The 23,446-nt window shown below is 38.5% G+C and overlaps 2 long non-coding RNA genes across 3 annotated transcripts; one reads left to right on the forward strand and one right to left on the reverse strand.

Moving 5' to 3' along the window:
- The first annotated feature begins 649 nt into the window (after positions 1-649).
- LOC134818178 (uncharacterized) lies at positions 650-6,121 on the forward strand. Of its 2 annotated transcripts, none has more exons than XR_010160612.1 (4): positions 650-742; positions 1,017-1,068; positions 5,744-5,894; positions 6,021-6,121. It is a non-coding gene; the product is annotated as an uncharacterized LOC134818178 (long non-coding RNA). The 2 variants fall into 2 exon arrangements; XR_010160613.1 differs by lacking the exon at positions 650-742 and adding an exon at positions 811-843.
- Positions 6,122-9,575: 3,454 nt separating this feature from the next.
- LOC134817916 (uncharacterized) lies at positions 9,576-21,850 on the reverse strand. The gene is made up of 3 exons (XR_010160586.1): positions 21,010-21,850; positions 20,727-20,808; positions 9,576-10,343 (listed from the first exon to the last, which is right to left on the reverse strand). It is a non-coding gene; the product is annotated as an uncharacterized LOC134817916 (long non-coding RNA).
- Positions 21,851-23,446: the final 1,596 nt, after the last annotated feature.

A 23,446-nucleotide genomic window follows, 5' to 3' on the forward strand; every position in this document is an offset into this window, starting at 1 on the left:
ATAACTAACAGTACATTTTTCGCGGTGACGCCATATATCATATATATACGTACGGCTGCAGACAGATCTGATATGAGATCGAGCGCTATATATTATCTTCTCCTATGATTGTAAGAAAATGTCGATTGTTGCTATCGTCTGTTGATTGTGAGTTGATGTCTCGCTCCCTGCTGTTCAAATAATATAGTTGAGATATCTTCTTAAAATTTTGCCGATTTGCTATCGCTCAACTGATTTCTGATCTTATCATGCAATGACAAATGTTTGCACATACACATTTTCTTTCAGCATCTTTTATTCCTTGACACAATTTTAAAATTATAATTTTATTATTTTATATATATGTATTGTCCATAACTAGGGTGGCCTGCGCCCTGCTAACAGAACCATGATCTGCCTTGATTCATCCTTCAGCACAGAGAAAAGCTCCTTTTTTATACATTATGATTACAGAGGATCTGATATTTAGATATATATTGTTGTGCTGTAAAAACTTACTTTATTTATTTATTTATTTATTATTCCAAAGTTGTACCTAATGGCTAGGGCGTCATTGAATTCTTGCTTGTTGAGACAGAATCCAAATGATTTGATTTATTCCCTATAATTCTGAATTACATATTTTGATTTAATCATCACCCCAAGAAGAAGACATGTTTATGTATCCAGATTTTGCTAAGAAAGCTCTCATAGATCATTCTAAGAATCTTCTATGTTCTAAATCAAAGATGGTCATATGAAGGTTTGTTAAGTATTTCTTTATTGGACTTTTTATTGGATCTTAAACATTTATACAAGGTTTTCACATGATCTTGACTGGTAGAAATATAGATAAGCCCATAGGTAAAGTACAATTTTACAATTTGAGTAAAATACAATTTTTATTTTCCACAGAAGAATCAATACATGTTGAATTATAAATATCCGATAATTTCATTAATAATCATAAAAAGTTGCTTTGTAAAAGCAACTTATACATAAGCAACTTATATTTACAAAATAATACCAAATTTCAGCCTGGAACGAAACGAATGAAGAGACCGAAATGAATGAAGAAGATCTTTTCAGGTAATTAAATAACTGTGCTAAATATGTGATGAGGGTTTGTAGATGTTTAATAACCATGCTTCACTTTTGGACAATTTCTCGATTAAACAAGAAATTCAAGTTAAAACAATGATCGTAATGTGAATCAGGACCCTTATTATTTGTTAAGGGCACTGCAATGAATTTGAATTCCATGGCACTTAGATAGTGAACGTGAAATGACTAGTAACTAGAAAGTGTAGCACAGCAATGCCTTCAATCTTAACTGCTCATGTTAGGAAAATTCTTTAGTTAGTTTATGTCATAACACTGTGCCAAGGCCAGCTTTAACATCTAGGACTGTAATATTGAAAAAGCTGAATTGTGTGACTAACCTGATCCTGTTCTAAGTGCAGAAAATGTCTCAGAATATGCCCAAAATGAGCAAAAGTCAATGATTTGGCAAAAGTTTGGTAGAATTAAGATGAATTAGGTAATCTTCATCTAAACTCTAGATAATTCAGCTAAAAGTCATAGTTGAAAGAATGATCTGCGAACTTTTTTCTGATTGTTGTCACGATGGACAAAAATACCGACAATAGCATTTATATGTTCATCGAGAAAATTTTGTACATACCATCGATATTTGAAGTATTGAACCGGATTTAAGTTAGTCATAGTAGGTTATCATAACATTGACATTGCTTACAAAGCACCAATTTCATGTGGTTTATCATTGGTACATGCCTAAAACAAGAAGTCATTTTAAGGTGGATAATGACACACAGTTCAACCAAATTATGTCAACAAAAAGGCACCCACTCCCTTGAACAATATTCTAAACTTCCATTTTGATAAATGAGTAAGTCACTTTCTGTTGATTTCCAGATGTCAGCTTCTGGTTCAGATACAAAACTTAGAATTGAACCAAAATGTGCCTGAGATGCATGTTTAATGGCCACCAGATTTTTGCCAAATGTACATGTACAAAAATGTACAAAATATGTCTTTTCCTGTTCCGTTTCCAGGGATTTCCGATTTTGTACATTTTTTAAGACCATTAATGTACATGGCCATCAGATTTTTGCCAAATGTACGCTAAATTAGTGTACAAAAATGTAGTTGGACCCCCCCTCCCCCCCCCCCCCCCTAGATAACTAATCAGTCCGATGTGTATTTTGGGCAATCCATCTGGCTATGTGCATTATGCAAGTTGCAACGTCAAGTTTGTTCCCACTCGCAAGAGAGTTTGGCAATCTACCGTGCAAACCTCTTAAGCCCAATATGTTTTGACCATTTCTTTGCTTGGATATATAACTTAAATCCTTCTCCAATTATGAATATAGATAGATTTAAATTTTACCCTTTGTCTGGTTCCGGTTAGTTTTTGTCGGTCACCTGAATTTAAATTCCTCAAGTTTGAATATAATATGCTTGTTAGTCCTCATGTCATCAGACTTAAGAGTAATGAAATGGGGGGGGGGGGGGGGAACCTCATTTTACCTCATTCGGGCAGCCAAAAAGGCAAAATTGGGATGAGGTAAAATGAGGTAAATTAATCTAGTATTCTGAGCCTTTTTAAGAGACAAAAAAGGTTTATTCGAAGTCATTACAGTATAATTCGAGGCTGTGCATGGTCTCCCATGATATTTAATGGTTTATTAGGGGTGATGTGGTCCCTGGGAAGGGGCATTCCCAGTTTAATCTACTTACTCTCTAAACTTGGGGTAAATAAAACTTCGCATTATAATTATTATTTATGAAAAGAAAATTGAACATTTCAATTTCCATGATCCATTAGGATATTGTTAATAGCACTTGCTAAGTTTTGTAAAAGAATTAGCAATAACTTTAGTGTCACTTTGGCAGTTGCCAATTTATGGGGATATTTCCGCATTGCATGACATGGACCATTTAAATAATATCTTAATTTGATATTGCGATTATCGAGTCACTCTGAAACAAATTTTGTCTAACTAGACCAAATGTAAACAACAGTTGTGCATGGAACTGGATTGGATATCTACATGAATTTAGTCGAAATTGCATAGTAAAAGGTCATTTCATAATAAATTACTCATATAAACTCATACTTAATACAATTCTAAGTTCTTATGTACATGTTAAATGTTCATGATTCGCTGTAGAATAAAGGGCGGTTCACAAAACCACTTTTCGTTCAAATAATTAGATATCACCTCTAATTAGTTGCTCTATAGGGTCAGGAAAAACCAAAAAAATGTTTATGTCTCTACGGTTTCGTATAATACTGACTTGGGCCACGCTTATATTTTTCACCAATTTTTAACAGGTAAAATTTTCTAAATTCTAAATCGTCAATTTAGTCACGAATGAGTATGGAAGGGGTTCTAAATGCAAATGTGTGCTCCTCTAATATAAACAGTAGGAAATGATTAACTTTAGTCGAGGTTTCAGGTCTCTACAATGTCGGGAAGTTCCTGCAGGAATTTGTGCATTGCGCTGAAGCGCAAGATTGACTGCGCCAAAATCGAAGGTCGTAGAGACATGAGACCTTGACTAAAGTTAACCATTTCATACCATAGCTATAAGAGTATGCCACTTTCAGAGTCATGAACACACTCCTACAGCTCTTAATCGTCAATTATATGAATTTTACCAGTTAAAATATATCATCTTTAACTGATATCAATTTAGTTTAACACTGTTAGTTTTAAAAAAGAACATAATACTTCACGAAATGATTACTTCATAGCTCGTCACTAACTGGATCAGCATAACATGACTAACAACTAACGAGGTCCAGTGATCTCTTGCTGATACGTCAAGACAGGATCAGTAAATAACTATAAATATCGAACAAAATTAGCTTAGAAATTACTGAGTACAAATGCCTTCTTCACTACTAACTCTTTGGCCTCATCTTTTTAAATCACTTATTCCCTCTGAAACAAGATAATGCTTAGGACTAGGAGGATTGAGGAACTTAGTTAACTTCTTGTATGATTCGGTAAGAGGAAAATTCCTTAGTAAGCTAACATTCTTTTGTAGGATGTTACCACTTATCATATCTGTTATCCATTATATATTCTCATATTGTGTGTTAGTTTGGTGTGAGGTATCATTTTCTCTTTTAAAACTAACAGTGTTAAACTAAATTGATATCAGTAAAAGATGATATATTTTAACAAGTAAAATTCATATAATTGACGATTAAGAGCTGTAGGAGTGTGTTCATGACTCTGAAAGTGGCATACTCTTATAGCTATGGTATGAAATGGTTAACTTTAGTCAAGGTCTCTACGACCTTCGCTTTTGGCGCTGTGAATCTTGCGCTTCAAGCGCACTGCGAAAATTCCTGCAGGAACTTCCCGACATTGTAGAGACCTGAGACCTCGATTAAAGTTAACTATTTCCTACTGTTTATATTAGAGGAGCACACATTTAGAACTCCTTCCATAATCCTTCGTGACTAAATTGACGATTTAGAGAATTTTACCCGTTTAAAATTGGTGAAAAATATGGGCGTGGCCTAAGTCAGTATTATACGAAACCGTAGAGACACAAACATTTTTTTGGTTGTTCCTGACCCTATAATAGAGCAACTAATTAGAGGTGATATCTAATTATTTGAACGAAAAGTGGTTTTGTGAACCGCCTTATAATGCCAGATAACCCCCTCTATATCCCTGAGCTGTCCCGCATCAGGGTTCGCAGATCCTCTTTAGAGTTTGTCCCAATTTCCTTCAGACAAGTAGCTTTGTCTTGGTCGGCCTTGCTGTGCTCTACCAGTACCCTGAATACGTTCCCATAAGACTAAATCACTGGCAAGTAGCTCAGGATTTTACTAACATGTTCAGCCACTCAGAAGTGCCAAATGATCCTCTGGTTCATGAAATGAACAAAAATGAACTTAACCCTAAAATCGACTAAACTGAGTTGAAACCGATCAGAGTCTGTTGGTCAATTCGTGGGAATTTAGAATAATGTTTATTTATTTGTTCTTTTTGTTCATTCCATGAACCAGGGGAATATTTCGCACTTTTAAGTGACTGGAAATGTTAGTACACATGCCCCTCTACCATACCAGATCCATTTCATGCCAGTTCAGGCATAATTACCGCTAAAAAGCATGTTTCTAAATTTCTGTCAAATGTTTCCAAAATCTTAACTACTGCTCAGAAACCAAAATGGAAATATTGCCCAGAGCCCTTTCTGAACAAGCTGGACCCACTAAACTTCACGGGGACACTCCTGGTATCAATAGCAATCGGTTTCAGTTCAGTCCAGGACATTCTGAGACAATGTTCATTTTTTGTTCATTTCATTCATTCCATGAATTCGATAAATATTTCAAAACTAGCTGGAAATGTCAGTACACATGCCATCCTATCATACCAGAGCAAATTCTACTTAGTTTACGGACAAATACCGCCAAAAACATCGATAAAATGTTGTCTCCAACATCTTGGATACATCTTCTGTATTTTGGATACGGCGGGCGCCGTCTTGTTTCACCAACGAAATCCTACTAGCTTCATAAATTTTGATTAAATTTTACGCGCGCGGCGAGACGCACGGATTTTCGGAAATGAACGAATTTAAGTAAACCCGATTTATTATTTTTGCTCTGAAAATTAATATATAGGTGGAAGTAGAACCCAACTTTATTGCACTCTACGCATCTAAAACTCACATTAGTAGTAATGTTAGTTGTCGCTTAACTAAACCATTTCAGATTTTATGTCGAGTTACGTCATTGTTTGCATCATTGATGTAAAATATACCTGGAAGAAACTCCTTCTAGCAGCACCTCACGCATGATGAGTGATAGCTCATATCGAAAACCCCCGAGCTGAAGTGTGTGTCACACGAGAGTCTGCAACATGGTGTGTAGTTAATACTTTTGAAAATTAATTATTTCACCACTAGAAGATTTACAGGTTGTAATTGTAATAAGTCTATCTATGTGTTATGATTCATGTTTGTCTATTAATAATAATTATTTTTCTCAGGAGTCACGTGCGAAGGACAAAATTTGCCGTTACGGCAGTAGACAATTCTAGCTAAGAAAGCAGAGTTCAGAGCAGAATTGAAGCAGAAAGCTGCCGACCAACACCTGTACCTCTCAGCCCTTGTTCCGGAGTATCAGGTGGTTGGATCCGACATCCGGAAAGCCTTCCAACGGATCGGAGCTCTACCTTTCATCCCTCCTGATGACATTCACTACGCAGGGCAGACCTTTAGACCTATCCTCTCCGCAGATATGGATGTCTTAACATTATACTTTGAGTCCACGTGGATGGGAACACCAAACAGACCTGCTCGCTTCGATCACCTGTCCTGGAACCAGTACGATTGCTGTCTAGCTGGTCTCCCACGCTCTTTGAACCTTACAGAAGGATGACATAATGGTTTCCGCAGCCTCGTCCAGTGTTCAAATCCTACCATCTGGAAATTCCTTGAAGCCCTCAAACTAGAGCAAGGACTAACAGACTCAACACTGACAACACTCTTGGAGTATTTTAAGACAGGACAACACTTGTTATGCTCCAGCTCTACAAATCCCTGATAAGGTCCAGAGTGGAGTACTGCTGCCCGCTTTGGAATCAAAACAAGATCTAGCATACAACGCTAGTTCACCAGACGGATTCTAGGGCTCAGAGACACCGATTAAATGGAATAGACTGAAGGAACTGAAACTTACATCACTGCAAAGACGCCGAGAACGCTACACCATCATACATCTGTGGAAAGTTCTCCAGGGAATATGTCCAAATGTTCTAGATGTACAGTTCAGAGAGAATGCCAGACTGGGAGTTAAAGTTATACTCCCTTCTCTCACCAAACAAGCATCAGCTGCTGCACGCTCCACCTACGACCACTCATTCGCAGTAAGAGCTGGAAGACTCTGGAATGTTCTCCCCAAAATTGTCAATACTCAAAGGACTTTGACAAGCTTCAAGACATCTCTTGGAAACTTCCTAGACACCCTTCCAGAATCCAGACAAGCCCCTACTTCTGGATACAGTGCAGAAAACTCTATTTCTACAGACATAGCGGAGTTCTACAGTTACTAGCTACGAGTCCACATGGATCGAGATCTCATCAATCCTACCTTCGCTCACTACAAATGGAGTCCACCAAGATGCTGCTTCCCCGGAGTTCAACATAGCTGAAGGATTGCTCCACGGCCTCTACTGCACTCAATGTTATCCTTTTCAAACCTTACTATCTGGAAATTTCTGGACTGTCTGAAGGCGGGGCAGGACATAACATATGTGAAACTCACGAAGAGACTGTGCAGAGAACGTCCTAGCCGAGGAGCAGCAAAGTGGATCTTAAGTATGACGAGAGACTGCAGACTGTTAACTTGATTTTCTTAAAAGTTATTGGATGTTTGATTTGAATTTATGATATAATGAATTTGTGATTTAAATTTATTAACATGACTTTCAAATTGATAATCTCTCTTGGTGAAGAATATAATAATAATTTGTATAATTTGTAAAGTTCGTAGATTCCTCTACAGGGTCATCGAATAGTTCGACCGCCCTTGTTTAACAGTACACTACATTGTAGATGTTCTGAAGGAGTATCCTAAGATTCTTGATCTTTTGGCACAGGCACCCCTCCTCATTTAACCCTCAATCAAGTTTCCTATCATTCGGCTAATTCGACCGAGGAGATCACATAGATCCAATGAATCCTTAGCTACTCCCTAGACTGAGTAAAACTGGGATTCTAACCCTGAACCTTCTGTACAGAAGGCGTAAGCTCTAACCACTAGGCCACCCAGCCATTGAGAAAAATTGGGGGAAATTCAACTAAGCGTCGCTTATTTTCGGTACTGCTTGTCCCCGTTGACTAACCGACGTGTTACCACACTTAGTATTTAGGCTTCATGCAGAGAAAAGCATGTCAAGACGATAATCCCGCCTAGGCCATATTACAATTCAAATACACGATGCAACGAATTTTGAGGCCATGCCTTGGCCTTGTTCATACAAGTTGTATATCCTACTGGAGAACTAAAGCAATATTGGACCGCATTCTTTGTTGGCACCGCAATCATTTCCTATTCTAACATACATAGCACAATAACATTGAACATAGGTAAGCAAGCAACACCACGATTTTCTCGTAAAATCGGTAATATTTCTGTATTTAATGTAGAGCCGGGCGCTAGATCACAGATATCCCTAGATATGCACGATCTTTGATCCATCTAGGGTCGCCCCTGAAATTGGAGATACTCTCTCTAAGGCATGCTACCATCTTATTTCACAATTGCCTGTAGGGAGGTACCCCAAAAATTACCTCTTTAACTAACAGTTGCACTGCCACCAGACAGGAGGGTGTAAAATGCAGCTCTGATTTGAAGAAATCAATATGACTGAAGACTCTTATAAAGCTAATTTGTAGCGGTTGCATCGGCAATCTGTTCAGCCGACAACCACTACATTTATTGATTACGAGCTGTGCTTGTAATCGATAAAGGATTCCAATGTTGTAGTGTCAGAGTCAGTAAATTAACGCATGCTACCCTAAATTAACGCATGCTACCGGCCCTGTACCCCAATACACACGATGTCCTCAGACCTCATCATTGATTCTCCAGTAAATTTAACGACTTTACTTCGGAGTATTCCAACAGCCACATTGTTACACACGTGCAACCAGCCAATTGCAGGTAGCCGAAGGATTAATTTTGGCCAGTGACGGTTAAACTTAAAGTAGTGTGTACCGTACTTCGCCCGAGACTGCTGCAATGTGCAGCTCCTCATTTAACCCTCACTTCCGATTTCCCGAGTATTCGGCTGATAGAAATGTTCCCTTTGTCTATAAGTATAACCATGACGATCCAATAAATGTAAGCAAAAACTATATCCATCACTTATTTATCGCCATTTAAAAGTTTATAATATTTGACCCTATGTTCTCCAGTCCTAATAATATAATATATAATATAACCGGCCCGTATAATATAACCCGTAAAGACTAAGAGCGAGTAGTGCGACCGACGTAAGCCTTTCCACAGACACTTCATTGGGAAATAACAAATAAATGATGTTGTAACTCTATAAGCAGTAGAAGTTTCCACTTTCCAAGGGAAGCTTTAAGTTCACAACATTTGCAATTGCATCGTGGCACATTGCATTCGCTGGTTCATGGTTGGGCCATGTTTAGCTCCTAAAGCAAGTAAAGTTCTTTCAATTTGACGAGGCGATATTTTAACAACATAACTCGCAGGACTGCTGTATTTAGCACACGCGCGACTGTAATGATATGAAAAATGAGCCGTCCGCTCATGCCTATATATAGTCATCGTGTCCATAGTTCACATAGCCATGTGCCTACGCGTACTGCGTGACGCGCTTGTTTCACAAGTAGGATAGGCACATACAGATCAGCACACATAAGATGGTACGTGTGCGCGCGCGCAGTGCTGACAATAGCGTCGTATTTAACCGGGTGCACGTACATCGTGTGCGATGATTGGTATCTATTTGAGGGTTTATGTCTATTCCAAGAAGTTTTTAGACGATGAAATCAGAAATACAGGAATTGTGGTACAATAAGAAATTAGAAATTTTAAAAATCCTACGATTGAAATACAATTTGAATTACAACAGGATTACATAAAAATATAAGTATTCTTTGTATATTATAAAGAAACTAAAAAGCCCGTGGTCACACAAAGGAAGCTAATAGTATTCTTTTTAGTCAGTTTTTATCGCATCAAAAAATATCTGTCACGACCGAGTATACAGCCCATTAAAATATAGCTCGCAATGAACACAACGTATAATTACCACAACGTATAATTACCACAAAACCGATAAAAATGTCGTTTTAACAACTTTCACGTGGACGGTCGTACAATGTACAAAGATAATTCTAGAATTATAGTAGAGATAGTTTTACAATTTGAATTGCATGTAAATAATTTTCAAATGATTCTGTCATAAATGCTAAAAACAATTTCGTACATAAACAAATAATATGTACTAAATAACTAAAGACAATTTCATAGAAATGATTACGGAAGATTACAGATTGAAAGTATAAATGATAACGAGATTACATCACACTTCGTGATCCGCAAGAAACGGATTCATTTGCATAACATATAACATATAACAATCCGGTGACCGACAACCAATCCATCCGGCCGCAACAATCACTTCGCGATCAGTAAGAAATAGGTTAGATCTTTCAGTCCCAACATTGACTTCGTGATCAGTAAGAAACAGGTTAGATCTTTCAGTCCCAACATTGACTTCGTAATCAGTAAGAAACGGGTTCATTCCTGCAGGCCCAACTCCGACCGGATGCTGAAAAAGTACATGTTGTCATTGACATATTTACTCATCTGTAAATGTAATCTACTAATCTGTTACGTAAAACAGCAAATGATATATTTCAGCCCCTATCACTTGATCGTGCTAATATTTAATATGTAAGATACATTTTGTTCTTTACTACTGCCCGATCGGATGAACTGGGAAGTTAGGGGAGAATAGTGGAACTAATAATATTTTCACAATAAATGTATTTAATTTTAATTGCGGTTGTGAGTATAGTTAAACATTGACACTGAAATGATGCGAGAGATACTCTTTTGTGCTAATAAGGACATAAAGTGCTCGGTTGATCAGGAGCGAGCTTAGTGTGCAGTGTGAGCTGAAGACAATTTACACAAGTATTTTGAAAGCTCCTGCTAATAAAATCCTTTCATATCACTTGTATGTTTTAAATATCCCCCTCCAGGTTAGTGTGAGTGTGTGCAGTGCAGGAGCGACACGGGCGATTGTGTCGCTCCTACGCTACACTCTTAATCTCGGTTTACCGTGCAACTGCAAGGCATAATGCAGAAGATTTTCTATTTCAAAGTTAGCTACTATACTATCAAAGAAAGCTTGTAGGATCAGAGGTTATAAGTTGGCAACATACAGCTTAACTGAATATAGGTAGCAAGTTTTGTGAGATGTGCTTCAGTGAGCGGAAATTAAAGTCACGACGACGTCGCAGATTGTGAGTCAGCGAAGCTACATTTACCGACTTCTAATCCCGGACCTTACTAAAATGTATTCCAATGAAATCGCAAATTTGGAAAGAATTAGCTACGGTAACAAGACATCTGTCCGACAGCGACTATTGTCCGACTCAAGTTATCAGAAAAAAAGACATATGTCCGGAATTGTGATATAATTTCAATACGACACATTTCCAATTAGAGACGTGATCTGAACTGTTACTAGCTACTTTGTATACGTAACATTTCCAATTTGATATATGATCTGAGCTGAACTCTACCATAGTTAATTTTCATTTGATGTCGATATATTGGACGAATGTTATAAATAAATCAGTTCAGGACATGGTCCTTCGAGCCTTGCTTGCGTCGAGGGGGTAAACTGAAGATTGGTTGCGTTTTTGGATTGCGATAACTGATTCCCATACCGCTCTCTTATATGCACTGTAGGCTGTGATGTGATCGACAGCCTGTTACAGCTTGTTAGTGTACGGCTAGCACGATCCTGTCCTCAAATAGTCAATCACGTATCGATGGATCGGATCTCAATGGATCAAATCAGGATTAGGACAGTGGGAGCCACTGGGAGACCTTGGGTCAGAAAACTGATCCGGCCCCCAAGAGGGGTCAGATCACATCACTAATTAGTGACGTATAATTAGTGATGTGATTCACTGATTCATGGATTGAATATAATTGACACATAAATGGGCTAGATCTGGGGTAGAGTTCACATGTAAATTCTGTAAATCATAGCTGTACATTAAGAAGTAAACATGATCTGACTGCTCGACTCGTAGACCACATAAGGGACGGGAGCTCTTGCTTAAGGGGGGTTCTCGTATCAAGGGATGTGAGACGTACTTGCCAAAGGCATGTAAGGGGAGTGAGCCGATCAAGTGTTCTTAGGTATATATACTGGAAGATAGAAGGTCGCATTCTATCAACAGTCATGCCTACCTTCTCCAAGTTCCTAAACGGTTTCAGAGGATCAAGGATGTCAACAAGTGCTTGATTCTGACAGATATACCTACACCAGGAAGAAATCTGATGACAGCGTCCTCTCCTCTGCTTGGCGTTGCCAGAAGAACAAAACTCTTATATGTCCCTGCCACTGTTACCTCGCTCTCACAGACAACACTCTTTCCATTGGACGTAAACCAGATTCGGCTACCCCACTGAGACTCGAACTCCTTACAACGCTCAAGAGGAAGGCTGCAGAACAACCCCTGTCGGCGACTCAGAACCTGATATCAGAAGTCCTTGCTAATGCTTCAACAGAAGTAAACCAGACGCTACCTAATATGGAATCCCTAGGAAAAGTCGTCCAACTAGCCAGAGCTTCTGCCTCCGGATCTGCCCAACATACCGAGTCGAAGACTTCTCTTGAATTCGTTCTTCCTCCCAGCTGCACATCTACAAGAAGAGACGAACAATTTATCCTCTTTGATGGGAAGACTGACAGAGATGAGAGAAGATATTTCCCCAAAGTTACACCATACATATCCAGAGGATATGTGGGTGTTCTGGAATCATTTCGCCAGTATTATTCAGGATCCAGAGCTCCCTCGGAGAGGTTTCAAAGAGGTTTCAAAGAGGTTTCAAAGAGGTTTCAAAACCCGAGTGAATCGCCCAAAGCCCTCTGTTCAAGAATATTTTCGTGCTATTAAGGAACAACAGGTTGTTACAGATTATCATCTGGATCGGCTTGCTGTTGGAAAGACTCCTTCCAAAAAGAAGAGGATTTCCAGCAGTATTCTGTACAACCTTTCTTCTACACGGCATACCCAACAAAGATTGAGTAATTGTTCGCTGTTGCGAAATACTTTGGTAATTATATTGAGTAATTTGTTGTATTCTGAAGTATTATATCATTAATCGATTTAACATTTTAATAACATTTTATAACCAACCAATACATTGTCTCAATTTAAAACATGTTCACTTCTTAATTTATAGCTTCTATGTACAGAGTTGTCATATGAACTCTACCCCAGATCTAGCCCATTTCCAGCTCAATTATATTCAATCCATGGATCAAATCACTAATTATACGAGACAAGCTTCAAGCTTGCATGTTACTTACTTGATGACGTATATGGTAGTCATATCACTTCTGACCCAAGGTCTGGCAGCCGTGGGAGCAACGTCACGAGATTACCCGTGAGCTTGTGAAATACGAATGTGATCCGAAATTACAATTGTAATCCGAAAGTCGGACAGATGTCGCCAAAAATTACTTCTGTCCGAAACCGCTAATTCGGCTGTCGGATAGATCATTAGCTACTAAATTCATGGCATGAAATAAAGCATTAATCCTGTAATACAGTTACTATACCATATACAGTTACTATACTGAAAAAAAAATACGGATCATATTCGTATTTCACAAGCTCACGGGTAATGTGGGGGGGGGGGGGCTGCTGGAGACGAAGAAGTTAAAATACGGAACAAAATCCGAGATGTTACGTGCAAAGGTTGAGGTTAACTTATAGCTGTAATTACTGGTAATAGTAATACTGGAATCACAAATAGCTCTTACTTTTTGACATGCCGTTTCCTTAGTAGTTTAAATAATCCTAATCTGGTTTGGTACAATGGTCCCTTATCATAATGAGATTAACCATTTCAAAAAGTTGCTCAATACGTTGTGCGAGTTGAATAAATTAATTTTCCAATGAATCACTTTAATTTTCCAGTTTTACCAGTAAGTACGACATGTAAGTTGACAAGTAAATACTCCGACTTTAGCTCGAGAAGTCGAGACATCCCAGGAACGTTTCTCGCATTCAGAAGCTCAAACCAGCCCACCCCCACATGTTCGGCAGTATCTTAGTAGAGGCTCTTACGGGCATTGTCTGCTCGATACGTTAGGGACCCCAGATACACCTTACTAGACGTATTTTTGACCGTAGAATCGATTGAAAGTGGTTTCAAGATGATTGGACTGATTGTTCTGGGGTAAAATCGCAAAAAACCGATTTTTGGGCCAAAAATAGGCCAAAAAACCATGTTTTTTGATATTTTGAGCAAGTTAATTTTGTTGGCATGTCGGCAAAACTTGCATAAAGATAGCTAAAAGACAGCCGCACAAGATTGTATAAAAATAAAACAAATCCCTCTATTTGTTCTGAGGTAAAAATCCAAAAAAGTGGTAAAAATTTTGACTTTTTTGCTTGAAGTTTGAATAATTTTTTGCAGTTGTATTAAATCAACCCAAAAATAGTCACATCGTGTTTGCCTAAATTTTTCCTTTCCGAGAAGTACCCACTTCATATACTTTATCGAAGTTTGAATATTGTCACTCCGCAAGCGTTTTTGCCAAATTTTCGACGCGCACTACGCGCAAAAGCATTTAGTTGTTATCAATTGGCACCCGCGCGTTCATCATAAATTTCAAACAGCTATAACTCAGCGAGATTATGTCCGTTCTAGCTCATATTTTCACACTAAATAGAAAATAATGTGATCTTATTGCTGACAAAATATGAATATAATTACTCTATTTGCCTTAGAGTAATAGACTGTCAAAGTTTAAAACGCGCATTGGTATAGCACGTGACTAATAAGTCCAAATTTATACTTCTTAACATATTATCGATCCTTAGACATCATACTATTGTGTCCAATTAGCGGTTAGGTCTCTAAACTCGTAGCAGAAAACACGTCTTTTTGCCCGTAAGAGCCTCTACTATCTAGATAGCCCGACCCCTGTCCGCGGACAACTGTCCACGAACAACTGTCCACGAACAACTGTCCACGAACACCTGTCTACCAGATCATGTTATAACTGCATAATAACAGTATCCCCTGAATCAAGCAACAGGTGTTTGTGAATAGTTGATTGGTTACCAGATCATATGACAGCAAATGTTATGAAATTGAATGGTATGTATGGTATCTTGGATGCAATTAGTTACGACTAGCATAATCAAACTATTGATTACGATTCAAATGTGGTCCCTCGGATATAATGAGTTACGAATAATATTGATTGTAGCGTAGTATATTCCTGACATGGTACTCTTCTGTCTAATGGACGAAATTAATGGACCCACGGCCTCCTTAGAGAATGCTCGAGACTTCCTATTCCAGAAAAACCTCCTAAAGAGCTCCATGTCCTGTCCTGGGTGTAACGCATCTATGTCCCTGGTTCCCTGCTCGTAAGGTTGCTTAATCGTTTCATAAGCCTTGACACCACCGCTGATTGAAATTCGCGTGCGATGATGTGAACCCTGCTTGATTCAGGGGATACTGTTATTATGCAGTAATATGATCTGGTATACAGTTGTTCGTGGACAGTTGTCCGCGGACAGGGGTCGGGCTATCTAGATACTGCCACATGTTCATACTTAATTAATTTCAATGTTCGCAAAAGTTGTGTCTTGCTATTTTCCGATTAGTTGCAGCCAAATAGTACAGCAGGTCGCAATTTAACTTTGATTCTTTCTTACAGCAGGCAACTTAACAAGGATCTGAGAATATTCCGGTAGAAACGTCTTCCGCCCCGAGGTAATAAGTACATAAATTTCGACTCGCGAGAGCGTACAAATAGGTTTTGACCTAATAACTCAACAACCTGAAGTCTGTAGACTTTAAAACTATGCTCTACCCCACTTAATGTGATGATGCTGACCATTTTTATGCCCAAGATGAGCCCTTAGCTCCCATCAGAAGCTGAGATATCTTGTAATAAGTACATAAATTTTGGCTCGCGAGAGCGTAAAAATAGGTTTTGACCTAATTAGTAATTACTTAACAACCTGAAGTCTGTAGACTTTAAAACTATGCTCTACCCCACTCAATGTGATGATTCTGATCATTTTCATACCCAAGTTGATATCCTTTCTCCAATCAAAAGTGGAGATATGTGGGGTTAGAAATCATGAAAGCGTCAAAAAGGGCGTGGTCAATTGAGCAAAACTGCCCCACATTCAGAAAGTCTACCGAAGCCAAATTTGTTCCCCGGGGCGGAAGACGTGTCTACCGGAATATTCTCAGAACCTTGTCTAGTTGCCTGCTGTAAGAAAGAATTAAAGTTAAATTGTGACCTGCTGTGACTATTTGACTGCAACTAATTGGAAAATAGCTAGTAGTGGCCGATTAGTAGCCACTTTGTGGCTACTAGCCGATTAGCAGCCGGTTAGTAACCGTCTAGTGACCACTTTTCAAGTGCCGGCTAGTAGCCTGCTAGAAGCCGGTTTGGGACCTCGAGAAAGTAGGTCTGCTTTAGAGACAAGCTAATAGCCGGCTAGTGACCGCCTAGTAGCCACTTTTTGGTCACTAGCCGGCTAGTAGCCGGTTAGTAATCGGCTAGTGACCACTTATTAAGTGCCGGTTAGTAGCTGGTTTCATGTAAAATATCTTTTAAGTGCCCGTACAGTGGCCATATAGACTATAGAGGCCGTATAGAGGCCGTATTAATAGTGGCCGCATAGTATAGGGGCCAAACCTAATCGCCCATTTTCCCCATATGGGAGCATATCAATCATGAAATGTTATGAAATTCAATGGTAATATGTATTATATGGTATCTTGCAATTAGTTATTGCTAGAATAATTTGCCATTAATTGTAGCATAGTAAATTGCTGGATCAAACTATTGATAACGATTCAAATGTGGTCTCTCGGATATAATTAGTTACGAATAGCACTGATTGTAGCGTAGCATATAATAATTATTATTATAAAACAGGATCTTACCGTCAATAATGATTCATAAAAATACTTTAATGCGGTAAACTGTACCCTTGAAAAAAATTTTCTCAACATCTGTTGCATGCAGCTATATCTTTGATTTCGTTTAATTCATGCAAGTTATCTATGTGCTAATTTCTACTACTTAAATCACTTCTTAAAACAGATAAAAAGTTCATTTTAGGTCTCCCCAATCTTCTAATAAATAAATTATCTGATTCAATAGCAAAAGAGGGGGTATTCTACATATTATATTGCTCAATGAAATAAATAATTAAGATTTAAATATGGTATAGAAGTCGTTCGTTTTTGGTGGAGTATTATCAGTTCCATCAACAACAACAACAACAACTATTCCAATTACTGACATGCAGATCCCGGCCGGGATTTGGCGATTTTGTCCCGGTCCCGGTCGGGATTTTGTTTTTAGCCGGGATTTTAGCCGGGATTTTTCCAAAATAAAGTCTGTTTTTTAGCGTATATTTGAGCCCAAAGTTCACGAACCTGTGAACATTTTCCGAAAAGTTTTACTACAACAGTGCTCTACAGTGCTTCTTAATAGTTAGATCATTTCACTTTCTCGTCGCCAAAAGTTTATTGAAAATTCAACTTTCAAGTCTTATGTGAAATGTTTATGTTACATGATCAAAATTCTATGAATTTTGATCGATGGTAGTTGTCAAATTTCAAGTCAAACAAAAGTTACTAATGTTCAAAATTAATCATATGTTCAACTGTTCACTTCATGAGTAACAAATTACAAAATGTTAGAAGAAAGCTGAAGTCCGAACAAACTTAGAAATACTCTAGAGTCAGGGGCCTCGCCCTCATCAGCTTCTTCATCTGATGAAATATATCAAATAATAATTTGTGACACGCTAGGTCGATCCACCAATGAGAGCGCTCGCGCTCTCTATCTCAGAGATAAAGAGAGAGATAGAGAAAGATAGAGAGATAGAGATTAGAGAGAGATAGAGTAGTTACTACTACTTACTGTCAATTTTAACTTGACATACCTCAGTTTGTTCTGGAAGATTTTATTTAACATATAACATTGTTTCATTTTAACTGAGATTGAGAAATATTGGAAAAATCCCGGTCCCGGTCCCGGCCGGGACTGAATTTCGATCCCGGTCGACCACTCCTGACATGGTACTCTCCCGTCTAGACGAAATTAATGGACCCACGGCCCCCCTAGAGATAAGAGAATGGTCCAGTCCAGGAGGAGTACAGTGCTTGCGATAATGTGAACCCTACTTGATTCTGTGTCAAGCTGTCGAGGGGTTCACATCATCCTAAGCAAGTTATTAGGCAGTCATATGATCTGGTAACCATCATATCATAAGTTTTTCACGAACACCTGTTCGTGCTATCTGGATTCGGCTCAAATTATCTTTGCGCACAACACTTCTGTGGTGAACGTACGTTGCAAATTAGATAGAGTTTCAGAAATGTTAACAGGATATACTTTTTATTCAAAAAGTGCAATTTAAGTGGTCTTTTATAGTCAGACAATGCTAGTTCTGAAGCACATTTGCAAATTTTGGCCCATCTAACAATGGGTTTACGCCAAATGGCTGTCGCGCGCTACTGCACAAGCGCGAAAGTGTCTGCAGAACAGATCAGGACTTTCGACAAATCTGTTCCAAATAAAAAGTTCGAAAATCGAGTGTTTTAGTGAATAACTTAGAATATATTTTTGATTTTCACAAGATCTGAATGACAGATTTTCTTCAAACTTTCCAGATAGTTAGATGGCTATATGGCAGATAATGTGTGAGAGTTTGGGAGAATTTCTATGTGCCAAAATGGAGATATGACTTCAAACACAAGAAAATATTTCCAAATTGGCGGTTTCTAGCGGAACACAGGTATATATTTAGAGATCTGAATGATAGATTTTCTCTAAACTTTCCAGACAGTTGTATGACTATCAGACGAATAATCTGTGCGATTTTGGGCGAGTTTCTATGTGCCAAACTTGAGATATGACTTCAAACACAAGAAAATATTTCAAAATGGCGGTTTCTAGCGGAACGCAGGCATATATTTCGAGATATATGCTGGAGAATAATGCACCTCTAAGTCAGCATAAAAAGCACATGAAGAAGTTGAGTTACAATCAGTTATTCTCAGATTTACATCGACACGCCGAGCTAATCAGCTTGTCTTTATACTATGGAGTTCAACTCTGTGGAAAATTTGAACAAACTTGAAAAAGAGTTATCGCTGCCGATGTCTTAATGCTTTTCATACAAAATTGATGTCTCGGACCAAAGTACTAACAATAAAGTATGGAACTTTGTAACTCTCGAAAACTCAAACCGTTAACAAAGCTGAATCATTCGAGATTGATGGGTATAACGAAAGACCCCTTGGCTACTGCTGTTGAAAATCTTTCTAAATTGATGACAGGCAATATTGAACTGTGTAAACTGCGGCCAGTACGAGACAGACTGGTATCAGCGCAGCCTAATTATCAGAAGGATCAGTTCAAACAGCAACAGAAAGAGCTCGACTCTGTCCAGCAAACTGTACAAACTGAGATAAAAAACTTGGGTGTGACATCGTCAAGGAGAACTGTGAAAGGGCTGTGAAACAACTACCGGTGCTCCGTCGATTAAGACAGTATAAAGACAGCTGTTAAAAACGTCCGCAGAAAGAATTTCATTGTATACGGTGTACCAGACAATATTCCTTCCGAAGAGCTAATAAAATGACAAGCAATTATACGATGACGTGACGTGTTAAAAGTATTGATTGTACAATCGCAACATTGACTCATTATGATAGGAGGCTAGGCGGGACCGGCTTTTCTTAATAAGTATAACATTTCCATATAGACAAGTCCGTGAAAAAAGCAAAGTCTGTTATAGGCTGGATCAAACGAAGCTTGATCTGCCGTAACAAATTTGTTATGCTGAATGTTTACCGAACTCTAGTTCGACCTCACATCGAATACGCTGTGCAAGTGTGGAATCTACCAGCAGAGCACGGAAACTGGAGAACTATTAAAGTATTAAGACTATTAAGAATATGTTCAAGAGAGAACTTACACGAATAATCGACGGGATTGGTATTCTACCATACGATGAGAGACTGAGAATCCTCCAGTTAACAACACAACTGGAGTGCCGTATGAGGAGTGATCTTATTGAAACCTTTAAAATAACGACGGGCAAAGTGGACTATGGACAAGATCTTTTCAGGATATCACGTAGCGGTACCAAGATTCTAATTAAGATAAAAGAGGAAATCAGGTCCTCAGTAACCGTGTTAACAATTACTGGAACAAAGTACCAAGTTCGGTTAAAGAAGCCAGTTCAGTAGACGCATTCAAAGCTCGACTGATAGCGAGTGGAGCATCGTCAAAGGCTCACTTCTAGGATCTTAACGAAACCTTGATGTCAAAAATAATTACATGTGAGCATGATTCATATGCATATTTCATGTCTAATAAGCCATTGATTGCTAAATACCGAGGAATCAATGTTTTTTGGTTGTTAAATTCAGAACTACATGTTCTAAAAATAATTAATCATAACACTAAAAATAATTAATCATAACATTTTCCGGATAGGAAAATTTTTCTTTTTGAAAATATTGTGTGAACTGCAATAGCGTAGAGTGCAGTTCATGGGTTTCAAGTTTTGTCTAAATGGCTATGTATAATGTGGCCATAGCCCATAATCCTATCATTATAATTATTATTAGTATTTCAGCCCAATACAAGGTTACATTTAATTCAGAAATTTTGTTATTAAGCATTACACAATATGTCGGTGGATGTCGGTGACTACGATAATCTTATCTATAACGAAGGCTTAAACAGAAATGCCCCAAGTTCCAGTTCACTGCAACAACCATGGGAGGGCTAAATTACCACATTGGTAAAAGTCACTTATTGCGGGATAAACTAAAGGGAGACAAGAAGTTAGTAAAAGTGATATTCTCACTACTGAGAAGTTATTAAAATAAAACGTACCGTGCTCTCTGTCTACCATAGTACTGTGTAGTGTGTGTACTACCTCCGTTGAACTTTTGCTTTATTAACTGGCACCAACTCACTGACAGAAGAAATGATATTAACTGCGATATAGTGAGTTTATTGTTTATTGACCAATAAAATTACTGACCAATAAAATAAATCTAATAAGTTCAGCGTATTAATTGTGCATCAATTAAACCAACAACATACTATTCTATTTGTCGAGGTTATAATATTATATTGAACATCAGTCAATTTGAATAAACACAGCTCTACTTACAACAGGTTGTTTGGACAATTGCAATTATAGCGACAACAATAAGCCGCCGATCAGGGAAACAGGCCCTCCTCACGAACTCTCTGCTGTGCTGGCGCAACAAGCGATACTGGTGGGGTGGTCAGAAGATGTGATGGCCCGTCAAGTCTTGGCGAAACTCAGCAGAGGTCACATATAGGATAGAAAACAATGTTACCCAAGAACTTCTTGGTCCAACCTATTGAACTTATATAGAAGAGTAGAAATAGGTAAGTTCACGGTTATCACGCAATCTGCGGTTTCCCGTTTCCGAGAAATGTCTTGAAGCTTGCCAAAGTCTTTTGATATTGTCACTATTGTCAATTTAGGGGAGAAAATTCCAAGTCTTCCAGCTTTCACTGCAAATGATTAGTCGTAGGCATGGAGCGTGAAGAAGCTGATTTTTTTGGTGAGAGAAGATAGTATTACTTTAACTCTCAGTCTGGCATTCTCTCTGAACTGTACATCGATCATCTATAGGTAATTTGGACATATCCCTGGAGAACTTTCCACAGATGTATGATGGAGTCTAGCCTTCTCAGCATCTTAGCAGCCAGCAGGGATATAAGTTTCAGTTCCTTCGGTCTATTCCAATAGTCGGTGTTTTTGAGCCCTAGAATCTGTCTACAATTAACTGGCGTTGTATGCTCTCGACTGACTGGATATTATAGATCTTTTTTGGATTCCAGAGCAGCAGTACTCCACTCGCTGGATCGTAATACCATGGATTTGTAGAGCTGGAGCATTATAGGTTTTGTCCTGTCTTTGAATAGTCCAAGAACCCAAGGTGTATAGTGTGTGATGCCAGTCATAAATGGCAGCTCCTAGAAAAGTTACACTGGTTAATACTCAGGTTTGTGAGAGAACAAGATAAAATTAGATGACCAATTTCTGTCAGTGTAAATATTGTCAAACATGAGCGGGCTTTACAATCATTTGAGGGGAAAGAGCCCTGAAGATCAGCTATCTAAAAGTAACTTGGCTCTAAAGTCTAAATTATATTGCCGCGATATAAAAAGTCGCTGTATCATAGAAAATCTTGCTTTTTCAGAACTACTAGAAAGTTTGGGACTATAATTTGGAGCAAAGTAAAGTCTAAATGTACAATTGTAGCTGCTGTAGTGATGTGTTGCATCAAATCAAATATCAAAGATCAAAATGTACACACAACGAGAGCGTGTATATAACGACGGTATACATGCCATGATTATGAAACGATCTGTTTGATCATAACACGTGTGCGCGCGCAATTCTGGAATAATCCATTAAGAGATGAACTGTAGATCAGTGTAACTTTACACTGTAATGTGTATTATATAGCGTGTACATCAATAATCAATGTATGCTATTTCTGACGACCTATGGTCCTTTGTTTAATAAGGGGTCATCCACATGTTTAGTAATCACTCGCTCAGGAGAAGGGGGTGGTGGGGGGGGGGGGGGGAGATGTTGGGGGGGGGGAGATGTTGGAGGGGTTTAAACGCAATTAATATGTAAACATGTATACTGTATAGCAGGGTACCAGATAAAGAGATAAAGCTAAACTAGTAGACAGGGCATAGCTAATACTGTGGTACTGTTGGTAAGGGACAAGGTTACAAGATATTTGAAAGACAAGCTGGAGCCCCAGAGACGAAATCTCCTGGAGTCCTGTCGGAAAATCACACTCTGTACATCTGAACCAGCTTGTCTGAATCTATCTGTGTCCACCTCCTTTCTCAGTCGCAAGTGAAAGGGGGCCGGCTTTCAAGGTGACGAAAAAAGTTGACTGAGCATCCTGCCGGAAAACTTAGAAATCAACTTGATGATCAACTACGACTGAAGAGCCAGAATTAACTACGAAATATTATATCAGTTCAAGTTCCCTCCTGATTGTTTATTGTTTATATTACATTACCCCGACCAATATGAACAAAGACGACTCGTACGACGAGAGTATGGTTACGGAGTCAAATGAAGAGCCAGTTAGATTTATACTGACGGATCAGGTGATGAGGACATTGCGTAGAGTAGCATACTAGCATGTGTTAATTTACAGATTCTGACACAACAACTTTTGTGTCCTTTTAAAGCTGTACTGATTACAAGCCGTCTCACCATAATTAAAAACTGCAGCTAAAACCTGGTATCCGCTACTTTATAGGTATTACAATACCTATTTTATAATTACAATAGTATGTACAAGCACAAACACAGCATAAGCTTACCCAACAAACCAGCTTAACCAACTCTGACACTATAACAACCCCATGGTATCCTTTATTGATTACAAGCACAAGCACATCTCACCTAACAAACTGGCACTTATAACTTTGACAGTGTTTCATTGATTAATTAATAACGAATTAATTGGGGACGAATAATTGGAAGATTTTTGACCGACATCGGGATGAAGCCGGGATCCCGGTCGAACCTTAACCGC

The sequence above is a fragment of the Bolinopsis microptera genome, chromosome 7 (assembly GCF_026151205.1).
Source record: "Bolinopsis microptera isolate Bmic1 chromosome 7, MBARI_Bmic_1.0, whole genome shotgun sequence".
NCBI classification, from domain to species: domain Eukaryota; kingdom Metazoa; phylum Ctenophora; class Tentaculata; order Lobata; family Bolinopsidae; genus Bolinopsis; species Bolinopsis microptera.